Source organism: Rhinolophus sinicus, linkage group LG02 (assembly GCF_036562045.2).
Source record: "Rhinolophus sinicus isolate RSC01 linkage group LG02, ASM3656204v1, whole genome shotgun sequence".
In the NCBI taxonomy this organism is placed as follows: domain Eukaryota; kingdom Metazoa; phylum Chordata; class Mammalia; order Chiroptera; family Rhinolophidae; genus Rhinolophus; species Rhinolophus sinicus.
In genome coordinates this window covers 79,236,226-79,252,920 of record NC_133752.1, presented here as the reverse complement: position 1 = coordinate 79,252,920, position 16,695 = coordinate 79,236,226, and the positions used below count along the sequence as shown (strand labels likewise).

Here is a 16,695-nt window from a genome sequence, read left to right as displayed (position 1 = left end):
CATACTGTAAGTACGCTTTAAGGCAATATTTGGGGGTGATTTTGCCTGCAGGGAACATCTAGCAATGTACAGGCATTTTTGTTTGGCCAGGGATGCTGCTAGACATCCTGCAATGAATAGGACAGCACCCCCCACCCCACCAACAACAATGAATTATATGGCCCAAAATGTCACTATTTTCATATAAGAGTTAACATATTCAAAATATTTTAAATAATGTGGGTGTTTTATAAGAGGAACTAAACAAATTTGATCTTTAATCATTAACTTGATATGATGGTTTTTATGAAATCAATTATAAGTAGTTGGGATGAAATGCAAAGAATTATCACTACAGACTCAATACTTTGGTCTGAATTCCAGTTTTGCCACATGCTTCATGCACCAGAGGGTGATAAAGCTCAGAGGCTCCGTTTTCTAGCCCACACAGGTAGCTGTGTCTTCTGTTCCCATCTATTACTATGCCACACTGACCATTGCAAAATACAATTTTGTTAATACTGGAACACTCAAGAATGCTGGAACACTCAAAAAATCTTCTAAAGGGCCGGCCCAGTGGCTCAGGCGGTTAGAGCTCCGTGCTCCTAACTCCAAAGGCTGCCGGTTCAATTCCCACATGGATGGGCCAGTGGGCTCTCAACCACAAGGTTGCCAGTTCAATCCCTCGAGTCCCGCAAAGGATGGTGGGCTGTGCCCCCTGCAACTAGAAAACGGCAACTGGACCTGGAGCTGAGCTGCGCCCTCCACAACTAAGACTGAAAGGACAACAATTTGACTTGGAAAAAAGGCCTGGAAGTACACACTGTTCCCCAATAAAGTCCTGTTCCCCTTCCCCGATAAAATCTTTAAAAAAAAAAAAAAAATCTCCTAGACTTCACAGGCGATGGTCTCCAATGCAATGATCTAACTTTATTTCTCACTTGCTCCCTAACAAACTTCTCTTAAGTATCTCCACAGGCTTTCTTTACCCTACTCAAATGCAGCTTTTCCTATGCTTTTTGATTCTGACAGAACAGCAAGAAATACCCTTCCATCTGTACCTAAATCTTCCATCTGTACCTAAAACTCCCAACTCTCACATTCAAGTTCATATAAACCTTTCTTCTCTGAACTCTCATTGGTTTCAGAGAGAACGCAATTCCGTGTTCATTCTGTCTCCAATCTAAACTCTAAGCACCTTGCAGGCTTAGTATCACGCTCCACTCAGTCACGTAAACAGTATTTATGTAGCAGCTACCATTGGCCAGGCCCGGTGCTACACAGGAATTCAAAGATGAGTTAAGACAAACTAGGATATTATACCTCACATAGGACTGGTTGTCAGCCTCTCTCGTTCATTGGCTCTATCACCATCAAGACCTACGCTGCCCACTGATCAAGTTCCAAACCTGTAGATTCAGGTTTCTAGGATTCATCAGCTTCATAAATTTTTGTTTCTTAATCCTCTTCAGATCAGTCCAGCTAAAAATAACCAATGGCAAATAAAAATTTCTCTATGACAAGTCAACACAAGACCTATTATCTCCCTCTTTCAGGGGAAATTAGCAGGCCCACTCAAAAGATATTCACATCCTAAAAATACTAAAGTACTCTTTCTGTGGCTACTAAGTAGTTATTAATAAAGACATACAATCTAATCTCACTATAATAAGATAGAGTACTAATTAGGCATGAAACGCATACTTTAAAAGCTCCTCACTAACTTGATAGCATCTATTAAATTCCATTCCTCAAGCTTATCAGCCTCACAGGTCATGTACACACTTAGCCTGACCCACCCCTACTTCTTATTCACACCTTTCCAACAAAACAACCCTTAACAGCCAGCCACACATAGTTGGGTACTTTTTCACTCTCTCAAGAGAGGAGCAGAAGCTCTTGAATGGAGTAGTGGAGAACTGTGTGGGAGGGGTTTCCTTCTAGTAAATTGTAGAAGTGAAAGATAGTTTAATTCATCCTCATAAATTCTAAACCTCTAATTTTTAACTAGACACTACCTCCCGCTTCATCTTTCCAAATATTTTCACAAATTTCCTATCAGATATTATGATACCACATTATCTTGCTTCTATTATTTCTCACATTTCAAGCAGATACAATCACTTTTTTCTTATTTTAACTATAGCCTTTTAACATCCTTAAGAAATTTCTATTTTATTCCAGAATTTGAGCCTTTTCCCAGATCAAAGCAAACTGCATGTTTTGTATTTTTTGAGCCACACCCAGTTTAAAGACGGAGTTTAAAAGACTTCCTGTTAAATAAGCCAGTTTGTTCCTAAAGGTGTCCATTTCCTCCACAATTTAGATCCCCAAATGAAAGAGCCCAGAGGATGTGATTTTGTATAAATGGAACAGGCAAAATAAAAACTTATGATTTTCTAAAAGTTCATTTTTGCTACTAAACTAGCACAACAGGAGCCAACGGGCAGTGCACTTCGGCCAGTGTGAGTCATTACTGTAAGAAACAGGACATTACTGTACCTCAATCTACTTAAATTAAACACTACTTAATTCTGTTATTTACTATCAAATTGTCTCCTTTAAAAAAAAAACACCACGAAAAATGTCAAAATTAAACTAATTTACAGATACAGACATAGTCCTAGCAGAAGGGCAAGGAGGCAGGGCGGGCTGGGTAAGTGGAGGCAGCAATAAGGAGCCCTTCCTTTGGGCCTGCAGGGCATCAGCACTAGGTTCCCCGGGAAGCCGGGCCCAAAACGTGCATGGAGGGAATCCCGGGGTGGGACTGAGAGGCGCCGCCACGCAGGGACCCACAAGGCTCACAGGATGTGCGCTAGACAGCTCTGGGGTCCTCATCTGACATTCTTGGAAAATAAATAAGTTTTGGGGCTCCCCATGCAAAAACAGATGACATACTTTATATAGGTAAATCTGATAAATTTGTTAATATTTACACTTGTGGAATTTCATTAAAAATGAATAACAGATCATAAGGTCATACACATCAACTGACTTGGCCTCCAGTTCTATCAAAAATGCATGTCTAAGTTTCTGGAACCAAAACGTCTTCGTCTGTGACATATAACCTTACTACCACTAAGTAAAAAGGAAAACATCAAGGGCTTTTTAATGCATCTTCACATTAAGATCCCCATCTATGCAACCATAGGGTAACAAAACTGCCTTAAATCTTATCAATAGAATTTTTTAAATTATAGAAGTAATTTGTGTTTATAACAGGAAATTTAGAAATCATAAAAAATACAAAGAAGTTTACAACAAGGTGTATCTGTTACCCTACCAGAGAGACATGACTATTTTAATCAACGTTAAAACTGATTTTTAACATCAGACCCTGTATCTAGATATATTTGCTTCCTTAATTTATCATGGGAGAGTATAGATTCAATACTGCCATTATGTAGAATATGTGTGAGATTCCTCATCTGTAACTGGCATAAGGGTCATGCAAGAAATTTGGTCTCATTTTACAGTTTCACCTCATTTCAACCTAAAATCACTGATAATCAGATTGATTAAATTTAATGTAACTGAACTCTTACGACCTGCAAGATACTGTGCAACATACAAATGAATATGATACTATTCCTCTGCTTAAACTGCTCACAATCTAGACAAACCAAGGTACAAGGATGTAGTGTTACATATATTCTAAAAAGGATATATAAAAAGTGAATGGTAACATTGAAGAGGAAGTAAGCCAAGTGCAAAATTTAGAATTTCACAAAGAAGAGAGAAAAAGGTGCTCTTTGCATAATGAACACCAAAAGCTCACAGGCATGAATATTCATGGTTTTCTGGCAACAGCATATAAATCTAGGAAAAAGCTTGAGTTGGACTGCTGAGGATTTTAAATATCTTGCTAACTCATTTTTATTCACTGGGCATAATAATGACTTTTAATAGTTTTCAAAACTGAAACTGACCCTCAAGAGAAAAAGAATCTGCCATTACTACGGACATGCACAGAAATGTGCCACAGATTTAGAAGAAAAACATCCCTGATGCTTCCATTGCGGAAGATCTCTCCCACATGTAAGCTTAGCTCTTTGTCTTCCAAATAGATTGCAATATTTTAATCACAGAAACACGGAGTGTAAAAGAATACTTACAAGTAATCTAATTCACCTTTTTCCTCTGTAACATCCCGTGTTGCCAACAGGACCATTCAGCAGTCTTCACTGCTAAAAGTTGTGTACATTTTAAAGGCAGTCCACGCAGAAACAGCTCTATTTGAAAATTCTTCCTTATATTAAATAAAAGTTTGCCTACCTCTAACTTATTATTGTTCTAATAATAATCTCCAGAGTTATACAGAATAAGTCTAATAATCCTTATTATAATCTTTCAAATATTTGAAGGAAAAATATTTTCTTCTCAACGTTAACTATTTACAGGTTAAATAAATCAAGGTCAAATGTTTGGCATGAAGCATGCTTTTCAGGCTTGGTACAAATCTCCATTCACTACACTGGCTATGACTTTGAGTTTTCTGACCTATAAAATGAGGTAACATGACACATGCTACAACACAGATGAACTTTGCTGAAGTTCATAGATGAACAACGCTAAGTGAAATAAGCCAGACACAAGCGACAAATACTGATCCCACTTACATAAAGTCCCTAGAATAGTCAAATTGATAGAGACAGAAAGTAGAATGGTGGTTGCCAGGGGCTGGGGGCAGGGAGAGTAGGGGAATGGGGAGGAGTTACTGTTTATACAGTTTCAATTTGGAAAGATGAAAAAGTTCAAAGGCTGGATGGTGGTGATGACGGGTCCACAATGTTAATGTACTTAATATGCCACTGCACACTTAAAAATGGTTACAATTTTTCTGTTGTATATTTTACCAGAATAAAAAAAAAAAGGGAATAACAATAACTACAACTCAAAATTGTGCAGATTAAATGATTTAACATGCATAAAATGCCCTATACAATACTTGGTATAAAGAACGTGCTCAAACAATAGTGACTGTAATACATTTTACCAACTATGTGGCCAAATTTCACTTTTTTAGCAATCTAGGAACCTGCATTATATCACATTTCTCAGTGTTCCCAACACTGTGCTGCTCACATCACATACAGGGGCTCTAAAACATTTGTCCCATTAATTAAAAAAAATTAAAGCCATGTTAGAATAACTGGAAAACTGCTAGGAATGGAATAAAACTCTCATCTAGATGTAACTTCTGATTCATTTAACACACACACACACACACACACACACACACACACACACACACTACTTTCAAGTAACATCTCCTTGGTACAGTCTAGGAAACAAAACTGAAAACTGCAAGATGTTAATCACTGAATGACTGCTAAACTATTCAAATAATGGTCGTAATTATATAAAATAAACTGCTTTATTAACCTAGGCTTATCTTACTAAATTACAGGCAAATTTTACCAATGGCCACCTACAAAAAGCATACATATAAAACCAAGAGGTCATGTAACAAAGTCCACTCTCAGAAGTGAAGAGCTATGAGTTAAAAAGCAGTCAATAAAAACTACATACAAACCTATCTATCTTTAAGTTGGGGAAATTTATCAATAAAATTTATTGATGAGAAATCAGTATGAGTTTAAGTGTCTTCATAAACTTACGAGAAAACTGATTTAAAGTAAAGAAAAATTTAACAGGATAAGAGGACCTTATCAGATGTCCAATCTCAAAAATTTTAAAGAAATAATCATCTGCCCTGGCCAGCAAGAATATTAAATAGCTTAAAAACAAGAGGCATGACCACTGGATCTCAAAGTCCATTTTTAATTTCATTTTTTATGATTTTGTGTTCTGCAAACATTTCTAGAGGCCCTGAAAAAGTCGGACAATTCATATCAATTTCCCATCTCTATTCTCAGTCTGTTGTCTCCATTAACAGATAGAGAAGGTTTGTCAGCAATAATGGATCTCTCAATGGTAAGAAAATGAGAAAAAATAATGAAACCAAACTTCTGGGTACTAACAACTAATTTTAACAAACATTGATTAGGTAACACAGTCTCTATAAATATATAGGTAATACTAAAACTCTCATCTACAACAGTGCAACAGATGAATAAACAATCTAAAACTCATTTAGAAGGTATTCTATACACACACTCTTCCTTTTGCCCACATGTATTACTTCCTTTCCAATCAGCACAATTCACAATAGGGGTGGAGAAACAAGAGATTTGAAGAGATGGAGAAGTCAATTCCTAACCCTGCTCCTCAACAATGAATATTTTAAATAGTAATGTAGAGATTTTAATGTTTTACTATATACACTTATTCACTCTTTTATGTGAGGTCTTTGAGAAATTCTAATAAAAACCATTTAAAAAGGATCCTTTTTTTTTTTTTTGAGATCCAGGATGGTTTCTTTCCCCAGTAAAGGTATACCTGTTTTAGGTCAATTTAATGAAGAAAATGTAGATTTCTGGAAAATTAGACTAAAATTACTTTGTTTTACAAAAATATAGGCACCTATGAGTACAAGTACATGGATCAAAGTACAGAGACACTAAAACTAAATTTAACTAAAAATGTTAAATTACTATCAATGTAAAAACAAGTGTGGACCCCGAGAAGAAAGATTCATTTGATGTTAACCCCAAGAAGGAATTTATCTGCTAAGATGGACTTCCATGGTCAACTGAGGGCCCCAATTTGATGAATAAGAGTTAGGGACCATTTGCTGTCCGGGCTCCTCACATACTCTGTGTGAAGGGAAGAACCTCAGACTGAAGCTTCCCGAACTGTGTCCTGCTTGTTTAAGCACCTGAGTCAACCACCGCAGGGAAGCCCTGGTTTCTGCTTTTGACCAATGGACTGAGACCTGTTCCATCCAATCAGAACTACACAAACTCATCTATACTGACCAATCAGAACTGCACAGTTTGGAAACCTCATTTACCTGAAATGGACCAAAATGGAAACTGTGGACAGGGAAAATTCTCTGTAAAAGGTGACCTCTCCTTTGTCTTGGAAGAGCACAACTTAGGCTGCTACCTGAATGGGTTTCCTGGCTGCAGCTTTTCTTTTTTTTCTCAAATAGATGCTTTTTTATCCTTTATTACAGTCTAAAATTAATTTTGGTTTTCAAGAGGATGATATTATAGTAGTTGCTTACAGACCAATAGGCCAAGGGAGGATATAATGTCACTTACCTAATACAGATTTCAATTCTAGTACAAAGAAAAGATATAAGAGTGATATGGGACCACTTCAAGTATTTAGACATCTGCTGAAAACTTCACCCCGCACACAGCAGAACACATAAAAAATTGATTTGCCTCAACATTTAATATCTTAAAAGGCTGAGGAAGAAATGAGAATTGCACCTGTTCTGACCATCACCAACAAATTAACTCGGGGTATAAAAATGATCAAAATACTGGAAGAAGGAGGCCATTTCATCTTAAATTTGTAACAGAACAGAAAGAAAATTCTAAACATAGACGTGCAAACCAATTTTCAGAAAATCTGATCTAAAAACATTCACAGCACATTTAATAATATTGAATTATTTTTATTTAGGGGTGTGGCACTCATATTGTGAAAATGTTTTAAAAGTCCTTATCGTCTGCTACAATATTTAGTAATTAAATGATATGACATTTGGGATGGAATTGGCTTTAAAATATTCCAGGGGGTTGAGGTTTGAATAGTATAGATGAAAAAAAGTGTGGCATCAGTTGGTTAAGTGTTAAAGATGAGTGAAAAGTTCAGTGTTCACTCTGCTTTTGTATATGTTTGAAATTTTCCAAAATTAAATTTTTTTTGTTTAAGTTCAATGCAAAGATGGACAAGTCTGGAACTAAAGTAGTAAAACAGGGATGATTATGATGATAACAATGATGAAAGCTAACATTTGTACATCTGATTTGTGCCAGGAACTGTTCTAAATACTTCACATGTTACATTTAATTCTATGTGGTTGGTACAATAATGATGTCTGCCTTCATGTGCTGTATAAGGACATTCTGGTCAATAACAGGCCGCATATAGTAGAAGGTGGTCCCATGAGATTATAATGGATCTGAAAAATTCCAGTCGTATAGTGATGTTGCTGCCACGGTCATGTCTAGCACAGCACGTGACACAAACACCTCTGTGCTACAGATGCCTACAGTATTCAGTGCAGGTAACACGTGGTACAGGTTTGTAGCCTCAGAGCTGTAGGTGATCAGAATTTGTCACCCTAAAATATGTCTCTTTGGCATAAGGATTAGTTTAGGCTGTTTAATGTTAAGAAACAGCAGATATGAGAGAAGCTCTGACAGCCAAGGTGAAATTGTCCTTTGTGAAAGACATGTACATTTGTAAGGTAAATCTTCATTTGTCAAGGTAGCTCCCTCAGTGAACCAGGAAGAAGGGGATGGCTTTACCTCTAGAAACTCTTATCAAAGCAGATGGCAAAGACTTAAATCTGCATTAACTACCTTACCCTTGTTTACTGTGCTTTTCCTGGTAACATCCCATAGCTGACTTTCCTCAACCCAACTTGTTTTGAACTGAAGATGGTATTTAAGGTGGTGGCTTAAGCCATTTTGGTCAGTTACTGTTTACCTCGGTATCTCCCGTGTGTACAGGAAGTATTCATGCTTTAAACTTTTGTTTTTCTCTTATTAACCTGTCTTTTATTACAGGGATGTCTCAGCCAAGAACCCAGAAGGGTAGAGGGGAAGTTATTTTTTCTCCCCTACAGAGCACTAGGCCATATGATAGGGTCTAGGTGTGCAGGAGGCAGTACCGCCCAGGCTCGCGTGAGTGCACAAGGAAATCTCTAAAAGTATCCCCATCCTTAAGTGGCAGCACATGACAGTATTTCAGAAATAATAACGAGGTTCAAGCACAGAGATTAAGTGGTTCCCCAAGGTCACACAGTTAACAAGGGTGGGAGCAGGGCTTCCAACTCAGGCTCTCCAGTGCCAGAGTCATGGCTTTAACTACAATGTCATCTGACTCCCAGAGGCTCCAACGGCCAAGTCAGTACAAGAATACTGAGTACAAACAGAGGTCCTCCTACAAACAATAAAACTGTACAAAGAGCTCAGATTATTAAAGACAAATGACAAAAAGAATGGGTGGGTGGGGGGCATATAATAGCTAAAGGTGAATGATAGTATAAATCTATTAAAAATAACATAAAAAATAACAGATAATTAGAATGAAGTAAGGGTTGAAAAATTTTTAATATAGACTCAGACTAACTGGGTTCCAATCCCAGCTGAGCCATATACTTGAGTGACTACAAGGAAATTATTTAGCCTAAGCTCTAATGTACTCATCTTTAAAAAGGGGGGTAATAATAGTCTGACCATATTGAGTTATTAGGAAAATAGTGTATATAAGGAGCTTAGCATAGTATCTGTCATGTTAATGCAATAAATAATTGTTAGCTATTATTAAAAATGAAAGTAATAAAAATCATATTGAAAGATGTCCACTCTCATCACTTGTACCCAACATTACACTGGATGTTGTAGCTAGCTCGGTTAGCAAGAAGATAAAAGGCATCCAGCCAGACTGGAAAAGAAGTAAAATTATCTCTATTAGCAGATGACATAGTCTTATATATAAAAAATTCTAAGGAATCCACCAAAAAAACCTACCACAGCTAATAAATGACTTCAGCCAGGTTGCAGGATACAGTAACATCAATATACAAAAGTCAACTGTATTTCTATACAGTAGCAATGAACAATCAAAAAGTGAAAATAAGAGTGAAGAAAAACAATTCCATTTACAATAGCATCAATAAAAAGTAACTAGGATAAAATTAACCAAAAAATGCAACTTATACACCAAAAATTACAAAACATAGTTGAAAGAAATTAAAGACCTAAGTGGATGGAAAGATATCCAATGCCCATGGATTAAAAAAATGAATATTAAGATCCCAATAGCTAAGATCCCCAAATTGATCTAAAGTATCAATACAATCACTATCCAAATTCCAGCTGTCTTTTTTGCTGACATTTACAAGCTGATCCTAAAATCCATATGGAAATACAAGGGACCCTGAATAGACAAAACAATCTCGAAAAAGAACAAAATTGGAGGACTCATAGTTTCCAATTTCAAAACTTATAGAATTAAGGGTCCAGAAATACATTTAAAGGCAACTGATTTTTGACAAGAATCCCAAGACAATTTAATGGGGACAGAGAAGTCTTTTCAACAAACAGAATAAGGACAACTGGATATCCACATGCAGAAAGAATAAAATTGGATCCCAACCTCGTACTATATAAAAAGTCAAAGTGGATCAAAGAAAATATTGGCAAGGATGTAGAAAAACTGGAACGCTTGTGTTAATGCTGGTCAAATGTAAAATTGTATAACTGCTATGAAACACAGTATAGTGAGTCCTCAAAAAAGTTAAACATAGAATCACCATTTGATCCAGCAATTCCACTTCTGGGTACATACCCAAAAGAAGTGAAAGCAAGGACTTGAACAGATATTTGTATCGCCTGTTCACAGTGGCGTTATTCATCATAGACAAGAGGCAGAGGCCCTTCAAGTGTCCATCAATAAAATAACTGGACAAAAAAAATGTGACGCACACACACACACGAATATTATTCAGTCTTTAAAAAGGAAACCATGTCATATGCTACAACATGGATGAACCGTCAGGATATTATGCTAAGTGAAATACGCTAGCCACAAAAGACACATACATGATTCCACTTATGAGGTACCTACAGTAGTCAAACTCAGAAAGAAAGTAGAACCGTGACTGCCAGAAGCTGGGGGAGAAGGGGAGGCAGAGTTGTGGTTCTGTGGGTGTAGAATTTCAATCATGCAGGATGGGAGAGTTCTGGAAATCTGTTGTACAATAATGTGCATGTGGTTGACAACACTGAACTGTACATTTGGGAGGCTGGGTTTCTTTTGCCACAAAAACATATACATATAAATTCTATACTTAAGTAAACATCACATAAGCTTAGGTTTGGGAATAGTAAGATTTAAGTGCTGTTTTCTCTTGCCCATTGAGGATTATGAAATTAAATAAACCTTTAGAGAATTAAAAAAAAAAAAAGGAAGGGGATTCTGAGATGTGCTACAACATAAAAGAATATTGAAGACATTGTGGTAAGTGGAATAAGCCAGTCACAAAAGCACAAATACCATGTTTTCCCGAAAATAAGACCTAGCCGGACAATCAGCCCTAATGCGTCTTTTGGAGCAAAAATTAATATAAGACCCGGTCTTATTTTACTATAAGACCCGATCTTATCTAACATAAGATCGGCTCTTATCTAACATGATATAAGACCAGGTCTTACATTAATTTTTGCTCCAAAAGACGCATTAGGGCTGATTGTCCGGCTAGGTCTTATTTTCGGGAAAACATGGTATTATATGATTCCACATATATGAGTTACCTAGTCAATTACGAGACAGAAAGTAGAATGGTGGTTGTCTGGGGCTTGTGGGTGGGGTACTGTTTAATGGTATGGAGTTTCAGTTTGGGAAGATAAAAAAGTTCTAGAGATGGACGGTGGTGATGCCTGCACAATATGAATGTATTTAGTGCCACTGAACTATACTCTTAAAAATGGTTACCTTGGTAAATTTGATGTTATGTATGTTTTACCAGGATAAAATGGATCAAAGACCCAAATGTTAAGAGCTAAAATTACAAACCTCTTAGAATACAGCAGTAAATATTACAATCTCGGATTGGACAGAGGTTTCTTAGCTATAACACCAAAAGCACAAGCAATAAAAGAAAAAGATAGACTGAAGTTCATTATATAAAAACTCTGTACTTCAAAAGGACTCCATCAAAAAATTGGAAAAAAAATACAAAATATGAGAAAATATTTGCAAACATCTATCGCACAAGGGATAGTATCCAAAATATATAAAGAACTCTTACAACTTAACAACATGAAGACAGGTAACCCAATTAGCAAATGAGCAAATGGTTTAAAGAAACATTTCACCAAAGAAGATACAGAAATGGCCAATACATACATGAAAAGATGCTCGCCATCATTAGGAAAATACAAATCAGAACCACAGTGAGATGCCAGCAGATGGCTATATAATAAAAAAGACCATAACTAGTGTAGAGAAATTTGAACCCTTGTATATTGCTGGTGAGAATGTAAAATGGTACAGCCAATGTGCATAACAGTCTGGCAGTTTCTCAAAAAGTTAAACATGGAGTTACCATTTTACCTAGTAATTCCACTTCTAGGTATATACCCAAGAAAAATGAGAATATACCCATATAAAAACTTGTAAAAAAAAATTCACAGCATAATAGCCACAGGTGGAAACAACCCAAATGCCCATCAACTGATGAGTAGATAAACAAAATGGTGTAATATTATTCAGAAATAAATGGGAACCAAAAAATGGTAATGTTCTGATACACACTGATATGGATGACCCTCAAAAACATTATACTAAATGAAAGAAGCCAGACACAAAAAGCCATGTTATATGATTTCATTTATATGAAATGAGCAGAATAGGCAATTCCATTGACACAGAAAGTGGAGCTGCGGTCCAGAGGAAATGGGAAGCGATTAATAATGTGTTGGAGTTTTTTGTGGGAATGATAAAAATGTTCTGGAATTAAATAGTGGTAACAGTTGCACAACTTTGTAAATATACTAAAAATCAGTGAATTACACATTTTAAACAGGTGGGTTTTATTGTATGTCAATTATAGCTCAACAAATAAAAACTTAAAAGAGAAAAAAAATTATACTGAGAGTAGTAGTTCAAAAAAGCAGTAGCCCAAAATACTGAAGCAAAATATACAATACTAGATGACAATGAGAAGGCAGAAAAATTCTTCTTTAGCTCCTGTTTTTCCGCCAATAGTTGGTACAAGTGGACATGCTGAATAATCATTCTTGAAAGGAAGCTGGAGTTCACATGAGGCAAGGTGATCGGGACAGTACGCCAGAATGAAGCCTTAAAAAGGCTTAGGCCACCCCTTCAATGAAAGGAATGGAAATTTTATCACTGATTTACTGTCAATCCGAAATATGTCAATCCAGGTATCATGACAGGGTCAAAAGCCTGGATAAGAGGAAATATGGTAATTTCTAAAGAGAAAAATTAGTATCTGGAAATTCCAGATCAAACTTATTCCTTATAAAATTCAAAACTCAATTAACCAAAATGTTTGCGAAGCTAAAAAAGGAACAAGCCAGAGAGGATTCACAATGAACATTCATACCAAATTAACTGCAATCTCTATTTTGATAGGTTTACTTTATTGCAGATAAGAACGCTATAGGAACACTTTCGTAATATCCATACAAAAAGGCATGTGGGTTTGAAAATAATAAGTGGAACTAACAGTTACTGAACAACCCACAATGTGTGTCAATGAACTGGTGTTAATCTGGAAGGAGTCTAGTTGAACGGCACATTTCAGAATCCTTTATTCTGTCATTTTAATATTTTTAACAACTTGAATAAAGACCAGGTAGGCATTCCTACCAAATATGAAAATGACAAAAAAAATCAGAAAGAACAGGTAATATTAAATGCCTAGATCAAGACTAACAGAATGAAATACAAAGGCCTAATTTTAAGCTAAAAAAATTCAATACACAAAAACAGGACCAGGGAGACTTAGTTTAACAACTATGTACAAAAGATACAGGGTGTAACTGACTCTACTGGCTCATATTAAGCCTAATAACTTAAGTTAAAACTGTTAGTGAAATATTTGGTTTCAAAATAATAGCATTTCGCTCAAGCAATTATAGCTACCACACACTATCTGGTCAGTATCAGCTGAAATGTTCTGTACAGTTCCAGGTACCATGTTGACTGACATTGAGCAACCAGAATTCATTAAGAGAAAAATGACCACAGTTGAAGGATCAGAGAATTACATTATCTAAACAATGATTAATAAATTACTCCAAAAAAGAGGCAAGAATGTTGAGAGTGTGTGGTGGGGAGAAGGGATTAGAGCAGGGGTGTCCAAACTGCGGCCCGTGGGCCAACTGCGGTCCGCAATCCATTGTTAATTGGCCCGCAGCAAATTCCAAAAATATATTTAGTTTACTTAAATAAACCAGGTGAGGCAATACGTACTTCACCTCGAGTGAGTGGCCCGGCTGTTTGTGTATTTTACCGCATATGGCCCTTGGTAAAAAACGTTGAAAAAAGTTTGGACACCCCTGGATTAGAGGATCATGACAGTAGTCTTCAAATACTTTAAGGGGCCATTCATGTGGAAATGTGATTATACTTGAAAAAAGCAAAGTATAGTGGGAACAGCATAGGCTTTGATGTCACAAGGACCTATATTCAAATCTTGACTCCATCATTTACTGTGTGCTATTTGATGCTTAGAGAGAGATTGTTTCTTAGTACCTAGATGTTACCTATTCATAAACGGATGAAAATTAAATGCAATTAAGTACAAAAATGTTTATAAACTGCCTGGCCTAGTCTGACACTGATACACAATGTTAGTTCCCTTCTCTTAACTTTCCCTAGTTGTTCTAGAATAGTGTTTCCCAAACTGAGAAATACAATCCATTAATGGGTCACAAAATCAGTTTAGTGGGTTATAACCAGCACATTTTTCTAAAGAAACAGAACAGAATAGAAAATATTGGAGCATACCACGTGTACTAAAAGTAACTATAGTTTTGTGAAACTTTTGTTTCAATTATTCATATTCGTGTGTACTAGGCTATGATGTAAAATGTATTTCTTCATGAAGCTGCCCCCCGCCTCCCCCCCCGCAAAAAAGCTGTGAAAGCCAGGGGTCTAGAGCACTATTTTCTAAGCAGGTTCTATAGATACTAGTTCCTTAGGAGCACAAATAAGTTTAGGAAATAAACCATAGCACTTAGAGATTTACTGTATTCAATACACATTAGAATGTCAAAAAGTCCATCATTAAAAAAAAACCACACATTTATTTTTGTTGACCTTCGATTTTCCCATATACATTTGACCTCAGACCCACCATTATTTTTTTACATAGTATCTACTGACACATTCAGGACTAGCATTAGCATTATACGGTATACACTTGGGGAAAAACATTACTCTAAATGAAAATGAAGATACAATGGTTGTAAATTACAGAAAGACAATTTTTAGCTTGCTAAGAAAAAACTCGACTTTTTTAATCTTCCTCTTCCACTAACACCCACCCCTTCCAACTTATACTCCAAACACATATCCCAAAGCACTTTAAATATATTTATCAAACTTTCACTTCACACAATTTTTTCAGAAAAAGTACAGACCATCTATAATATCAAGATATTAGCTAGGATCAAAGCAGTAAGCAGGAATCATCTGGTCAAAAGAAACTCCTGACATGGTATTTAAGACTTGTTTTACTTTAACAAACCATATACTCAGAAACCATAGAAGCTTCTCCAAGTGGAGTCAATGTGTTCTAATAATACATAATCTAAAATGGGCTGATGAGTGCAGCTAATCCTCGTTATTAGAGCATCATTATCATTACTTGGAAGAGGCATGTGATGATATTTGGATGATTCTGGGTTCTTTTTAAGTGTATACATGCCCAAAATTCCTTTGGAAGGACATGATTTCACACTAATATGAAAAACTGTCATTATCGTAGTCAGTTCTAATAATACCTGGTATCACTTGACAATAAAATAAAGGTTTGACATCATATATTCAAGGGTATCTCTGTAATTCAAACCTCCTAACTGGGAGTTACAAATATCTCTGACTCTGCTCTAGCAGTTGTCAGAACATAAAATTCCCTTCCCACTCTTGCTTCCCCCAAAGCTTTAAAAGTTTGTCTCAACTACATTGGACTATTATTTTCTTCCAAATTTCTGAGCACTCTCAGTACTTTTTATTCTTACCACTCCTGTTGGCAATTCACTATATAAGTCCTAGCTGATTTAACTGCATAAAACTTGGCTCCCAGCAAGTCTGTAACTGCCTTCATGAACAGGGATCAACTTTTAAGAATCTTTAGAATCTCCCACAAGATCTTTTAAGAGCTCAATAAGTATTTCTTGATTTAAATCACTAAGCTCAAGAGTAATAGCAGCTAGTCTATATATATGCCAGACTCAGAGCTAAAAGGATACATCGATTATTTCAATCTTCAGAACTCTACAGAGATAAGAACTATTATTTTTCTCCATCAAATAGAGGAAGAAAACAAGGCTGAGCGTAACTTGCCCAAGGTCATACAACTAGTAAGTGGCAGAGCCAGAGCCGGAATCCAGGCAAAGCTGTTCACTACCTCAGGACACTGTAAAGTTGCAGCTCTGCAATACCAGAGTCCAAGGAGGATTTCCATTTCACTAACTTAGAAGTTAGAAGTTTCAATTTCAACAGAGTAGGGACATTTTAGCTAAAAGTTAAAACTTTGTAAAGAGGTAAATTAAGAGAAAGAATCTCCCACAGACATCATTATGCGGTTGCAATAAAATATGAGGGAAAACGGTTCCCACGTCCTTTCCATTTATGGAAGTGATATTACGGTGTGGTTCACAATTTTATCTAGAAGTGGCTTGTGACAATACAGCTTTGGCTTAGATTTTTAAAGAGCCCTATTTAAAAATGGAAAGGGAAGATGGATGGGGTAACTGTCCAGCTCCAAAAAATGCCAGATCTAATTCTTGTTTCACAAATAAGAGCCAGGGCTCTTGTTCCACCCTTGACTCTTTACACAAAGCAACACCATCCTCTGCCCTCTCCACACAC

At 36.3% G+C, this 16,695-nt stretch overlaps 1 protein-coding gene across 3 annotated transcripts in view; it reads right to left on the bottom strand.

The window, feature by feature from the left end:
* SLAIN2 (SLAIN motif family member 2) overlaps positions 1-16,695 on the bottom strand; it is a 71,735-nt gene that overhangs the window by 53,822 nt on the left and 1,218 nt on the right. The window lies entirely within an intron of this gene.